Raw genomic sequence first — 6,798 nt, forward strand, 5'->3', positions numbered from 1 at the left:
AACTATATTCCCATCTTATCTCCAGGTATACGAAAGATGATAAATTCAGTTAATCTAAATCTTTAATCGATTAAGTGATAAATTATCGATTAGTTGATAAAACATTGTTTAAAAATCAGTTTTGAACTGATTGAAAGTTGTCCAAGTTTTTTTTAAAAATAATTGAAGTAACCATTCTAAATTACTAAAGAAGATAATTTTACCCCACCAAATGAAAAAGATTATTTTTCTAAGAACATAAGAGGGGAGAATATATTTCTTAAGTAACACTTACTGATTTGTAATTATAATTAAAAAAGGATAAAAAAAATTATTCACATTTCCCATTTCTGTTACCATGGTATGTAAATGCTAAATAATTACGCCTTCTTAATGTTAAGGTCAGGTTATTATCTCTTATTATTTGTGATCTTTACAAATCACAATAGACTAGAATAATATAGAAAATAACAGATGTTATATTTATATGATTTACTTAGTATTGTTTGTTTGGATCTTCCCATTGATGTTTTTAGGACTGCAACTGGTCAGTCTCTAATTGGCATATGTGCATACTGTGCGTATTGCCTCGATATAGCCTAAATTCAATTTATAAGATTATTTTTATAAATTCAAACTTCGTTTTTAATAAATTTAATAAAGCAGTTTGAATAAAAACAGTAATTAATCAGTTTACACAACTGATTGGTTAATGTCACATTTGTCCAGTCTTTTTAATACTGAACAAATTCTGTTGATCAAGTCAAAGTGGTATGCTTGATATCTGGTGGTTGGAGGTAGTTGATAGGAAACCATGTATAAACCTAAGTTTCTTAATACTTGACACTTACCACTAAGGAGTACCTATGGTCTTTAGGGAACTGATATTTTCTGACAAATTTGAGGTTGGATCTCCTAACTTCATAGAGTAAGACATTACCAACAATTTATTTCGGCCATGACGGACCTCTTACTGGACTAAAACATTCCACAAATAATCGTTCAATAGGCATCAATGGCATTATATTCATCTAGTTCTAGGTCTAGGATTACCTATCAATCACCTCCAATAACCTAATATTTTGATATCTCTATGATAAACTCACTTATAAATAAATAGAGAGTAAAATAAACACTGATAAGTCATTAAAAATAAACACTTGGTTACATTTTATTTTAAAATACCTACTCAACATAGTCATTCATTATAGTCAACTGTATTCATTGATAAATTACTTCAAATGAATGTTGTTTTAAATAAGTCAACAGAAGAAATGTTAGATTTTTAAAGATCTTTTCAGGTCATCACTCTGTTTACAGTCTACAGTTTTAACATTAACTCACTTATTTAATCAATTTATTTTAATTATTAAAATCCTTAGTGAGTAACATACTGTACGGAGCTGAAACATGGAGAACTACTTCATCCATTGTCAAGAAGGTACAAGTATTTATAAACAGTTGTTTACGCGAAATACTCAAAATTCACTGGACGGATGCTATCAGAAACAGCGTTTTATGGGAAAGGACAAACCAACTTCCAGATGAAGAGGAAATTAGGGAAAGACGTTTGAAGTGGTTAGGACATACATTAAGGAAATCACCAAACTGCATCACGAGGCAATTCCTATCTTGGAATCCGAAAGGGAAGCGGAAAAGAGGAAAGCCGAAGAACACATTACGCCGGGAAATGGAAGCAGAAATGAAAAGGCTGAATGGTAACTGGAAAGAACTGGAAAGGATTGCCCAGGACGGGGTTGTATGGAGTATACGGGTGTGCGGCCTTTGCTCCTCTACGAGGGGTAACAGGCGTAAGTAAGTAGTCAGTGAATAACATGAATTCAAGAAATAATTTGTAACAGTAAAAATATTTAGATACATAACCGATGTTTGTCAACATATAAAATGTAACTTATACAGTTCATTTCAACTGTATTCAGTTAACTCATATACAATCAATCTGTATATATATTCAATATAAACCGAATTCTATTAGTAACTGAGTAAACTGTTCAAGAAAACGTTTGTCATATACAACCATTACATTATAACATTAAATCTTCAACAAAATGAAACAGTTTTATCTGCTTACTTTTACAAATTATTTGATTTCCTGTTTAAAGTTATTTTTGAAATTACACAATTACAAACCTCATTTTATCAAAAGTATTTGATTCTTTTAGATTCCTTTTTTATAACTAAAAACAGGACATGGAATGTAATCGGATTAACATAATTACAATATAAGAAATCTAATATAACATTTTGTCTTCTTCTTCTTCTTAAAACAATCATAATATGTAAGTGATTTTCAATTATGAAATAACAGGAGTAACAAACAAATCATACTTTAAATGAGATGGGTAATATAAGATTGAAACATTATAGGAAGGAATAAGAAAGATATAACGCAATAATGTATTAAATGTTCAAACACACCTTATTTCTGGACATAAGGTCTGTAGCATAGATTATATTATTATAGTAATAATTTAAATAATTACAATGATTTTGTTTAAATAATTAGATAAATCAAGTTATGATCTAATATGAACAATGTAACTGATCAAAAATTAACTTTACAAGAATATATTGACAATACATAGATATACCATTACAAAACACCGTTGGATGCCGGCTCAGTGGTCTAGTGATTAGGCGCTCGCGCGCGAGACCGATAGGTCATGGGTTCGAATCTCGCTAGGTAAGGCCATGAATGTGCACTGCTGAGGAGTCCCACAATGGGATGAAACGGACGTCCAGCGCTTGTAGGTTTTCCATGGTGGTCTAGCTTCAATTGATTCATTATCTCGACCATTAAAAATCACTATAATATATACAAAACCCCTTCTGATATAAAAAAAATATATTCTTGTGAATCTAACTGTGTTCAATTTATAGTGAAGTTTGTTTTTCTCATTCAATTCAACAATGGTCATTTTAGTAATATAATCCGAAATTGACAAATTTTATTAATAAAACTATGAAACAGTGTTATTTTAAAGAGAATAGAAAATAAGAATAGAATTGAGGGTAATTCAATAGAATGTATACATAACTATCAATCCTCATAACTATCATGTTTAGTTAAGGTAAATAGAAAGTAACCTGAGAAGTGAGATATTTTATATCATATGACCATTTCTAAGAACTATTCCATGTATTCTGACATAGTAGATTATTTTTTTATTAATAAAATTAAAGGTAGTTAAAACGTTTTTGCTTCAATACTAAAAGTGCTTTCTTTCTTTAAATATACACTAGTATTAACGATTATTCTTATAAACAAAAAATACGTATATGGAAAACGCTTATGGTTGAGTTAGTACTGTAGTGAACAAAACACGGGTGGGGACAATCGAATATGTTTAGGCACAAATTACAAACTATCTCACTAAAATCTGATAACCATACAGCAAGCAGTTAAGTTCCAAAATAACAATCAATTGTCTCAATCTTGACTGATCCTTCTTTAAATATCAGCCCATCTTCTCTGATTTCATTCTTTATACATTTTTATACCAATTGCGTTTCGTTCCTGTTCTTTCTTTATCGATCTTCTACTAAAATGTATTCTATGCCTGACCATCATCATATACTACTTATGTGGATATAAGTAGCCCACACCACAGTACTACCTTGTCGACAAAACATCACTCTAAAACGAGTTTACATATTTCATCCTTCCAATTTCATCTATACTCTATAAAAATATTCGTTATTTGCCCACTTATTATTTAATTATAATGACATTTTCAATGTTTAGTTCGGATGCATTTTATTTTATATTTTAATGTCAGCAACAATAAGTTCGTTTATTCAAACTTTATACCGTTCTATCAACTTATTTAAACAAGCCTGTTACAGGAGGACTAAAGATAGATAACTGATAAGAAATCGTTTTATTGAATATTAATTATTTCACAGTGTTTCTGGATGTAGTTGTTTTACACAACTTCTGAACTTGTTTGTCAATAACTTTATCTTCAGACATTTTGGTTTCTCTTTGGTTTGGTGTTTAGGGATTTTCGCTCCAGGAACCTAAAAAATTGAAGGCTTATTTTGTAATCATTATAAATATTATTAGAACGATATTTGGGTCGATTATTTGTAATTTGAGAATAATTTTAATGCTTGAATTGAGGCTTGGTTCTATCGCTATTTTGCGTTCGTAAAGTACAAGTAGATCAATATACTGTGCTTCAGTAACGGAAGAGAGTAAAAGCTTGGACGCAACAAAGCCTTCATTCTATTTTCTGGACTAAATTAAACAATTATGATTAGTTCACATGGTATTGTTTACTTGAATCTTCCCATTGATATTTAGGACTCCAATTGACAATCTCTCATTGGAATATATGTATACTGTGCGTACTGCCTCGATGTTGCTTTAATTCATAAGCATTCTAAGCAAAGATAAATATTGGCTAGCAGTGGAATCCAGGATGCGCATTTCGTCTTATTTGAGACTCACCAGCTGGATGTACCTGCATCTCAGAGCTGATGTTCACTCTGGGATTCGAACCCAATACCGTTCGCTTCAAACACCATTGCGTTACCTACTTAGCTATTGAGTCCTGATAGACACTTGCTTGTACAATGAGGTGAAGTGACCAGTATTATTTCTCGTATGCATTTAAGAAAAAAAGTGTACGATTGTCCATTTGATTAAAGTAAATTGTTTCATACAGATTTCCCATAAACTCCACTTTTAAATTGTTATCCTAATTATAAAATGATAAGAGTTTAAGAAAATATGTAAAATAAAATCAATTCATTGTTCAATGTACAAAACACTTTTGCCTCGAAAATACTCGTTACATTGACAAAAAAAGTCATCCTATAATTTGGAAGGCAAAAATAATGATATTCTTAAAACAAAAAAAAATAAATTATAGTCTTATTTTCACTGTGATTGTTAATAAAAACATACATCCTACCAAATATTGTTTATAGGTACCTTAAACATATAATTAGTTTATTCTACAGTATATCCATCATGTATTGGCTTGTTAATCATTTGAAATCTATTATTTACAATCTCTAATCTCGCGAGGCGGGATCGTGGATGTGCACTGCTGAGGAGTCCCGCAATAGGACGAAACGGCCGTCTAGTGCTTCCAGGTTTCCCATGGTGGTCTAGCTTCAATTGATTCAAGATTTCACATGTATATAAAAATTACCTAAGATCTCCACAGAAAACCCCCAATTACAATATTAGTTTTGTATTATTAATTTATTTGTATGATAAGCTACAATAGATAAAAAAGACCTTTTTTTCAGTATACTAGGGATTAAATTAATCTGTAGATCAGAAAAGTTAGTAAAATAAAGCATCTGAATGGAGAGTGATATGATATGAATAAGTAATACAATTATACGTATCTTAATTATTATATTTCAATTGTTTATTTAGTAGGTTTCATAGATTATGTTAAAGTTTCATACGTAAAGGTCACTTACTTACTTACTTAAGACTGTTACTACCAATGGAGCATAGGCTGCCGATCAGCATTCTCCAACCCACTCCGTCCTGGACCTTTCTTTCTAGTTCTATCCACCTTTTGTTCATTCTTCTCATATCTGTCTCCATTTCTCGGCATAATGTGTTCTTTGCTGTGCCTCCTCTTCTTTGGCCTTCAGGATTCCATGTGAGGACTTGCCTTGTGACGCAGTTGGGTGTTTTCTTCAATGTGTGCCCTATCCAATTCTAGTGCTTCCTCCCTGATTTCTTCCTCTACTGGATGGAATCTGGTTTATTCTCTCCCACAGTAGAATGTTGCTGATACTGTCAGTCCAACGGATCCAAAGTATCTCGCGTAGGCACTATGTATATATTCTCAGCCCAACCAGATTAATACTTGAGTTGCTAAAACCAGATACATTTAATTTATTATTTCCAATGGTATCGATAACTTTCAAACTATACATTATGTATTCCCTACTGACTTTATTGTTAATCGATAAACATTGTTTAAAAGTTAACGTAAATCTTCTAAAATTGCTACTAATATCTCTTATTCCATATTATTATTTAGTCACGTACTCTGAACTAAGGTTGAATAACTACCTTCAATTACTGACCACCCGTTGTTGTTGTTAATAACTTCCATCATAATAAATTATCCAAAAATAATCGAAAATAATTTATACTTTCTGCGTAATAAAACATGTTTAAAACAAACAATCACATTATAACTAAATGTCAATAATTTCATTTATTTAAACAAACTAATAATGTCAATAATAATCATTTGAATAAGCGTAAACAGTTGTTGTGTATATCAGAAAGGGGTTGTTAGATACTTGGAAACTATTCAGTTAGAAGGCAAACAAGTTAATCAATATTAATTTTTATTTTTTTATTTTTGAAAAATAAAAAAAATTATTTAAAAGGAACAGTTTTATTTTATTTCTTTTGCGTTTTTTTTTGTTTTTTCCGATAGAAATCTGTGGGAATTACATAATTATTTCACTTTAATTTATAATGACATTTATCAAATGAATAAAACAAAATAACAATTTTTTTACCTAATTTATCATTGAATATTGATTAATGTTGTTTAATCTTTAATGTTTCAAAGAGTCGTTTTCTTTTTTTCTTTTGAAGCAAAACTAAGAATATGAATTGTTGCTTTTATATATAGTTAAATTCATGAGTTGATTGATGCTAGACCATCATGGAAAACCTGGAAGCACTGGATGGCTGCTTCGTACTATTGTGGGACTCCTCAGAAGTGCGCATCCACGATCCCGCCTCGCAAGATTAGAACCCAGGACCTACCACTCGCGCATGCGAGCACTTAACCGATAGACCAC

This window comes from Schistosoma mansoni, chromosome 3 (genome assembly GCF_000237925.1).
Source record: "Schistosoma mansoni strain Puerto Rico chromosome 3, complete genome".
Lineage (NCBI taxonomy): Eukaryota > Metazoa > Platyhelminthes > Trematoda > Strigeidida > Schistosomatidae > Schistosoma > Schistosoma mansoni.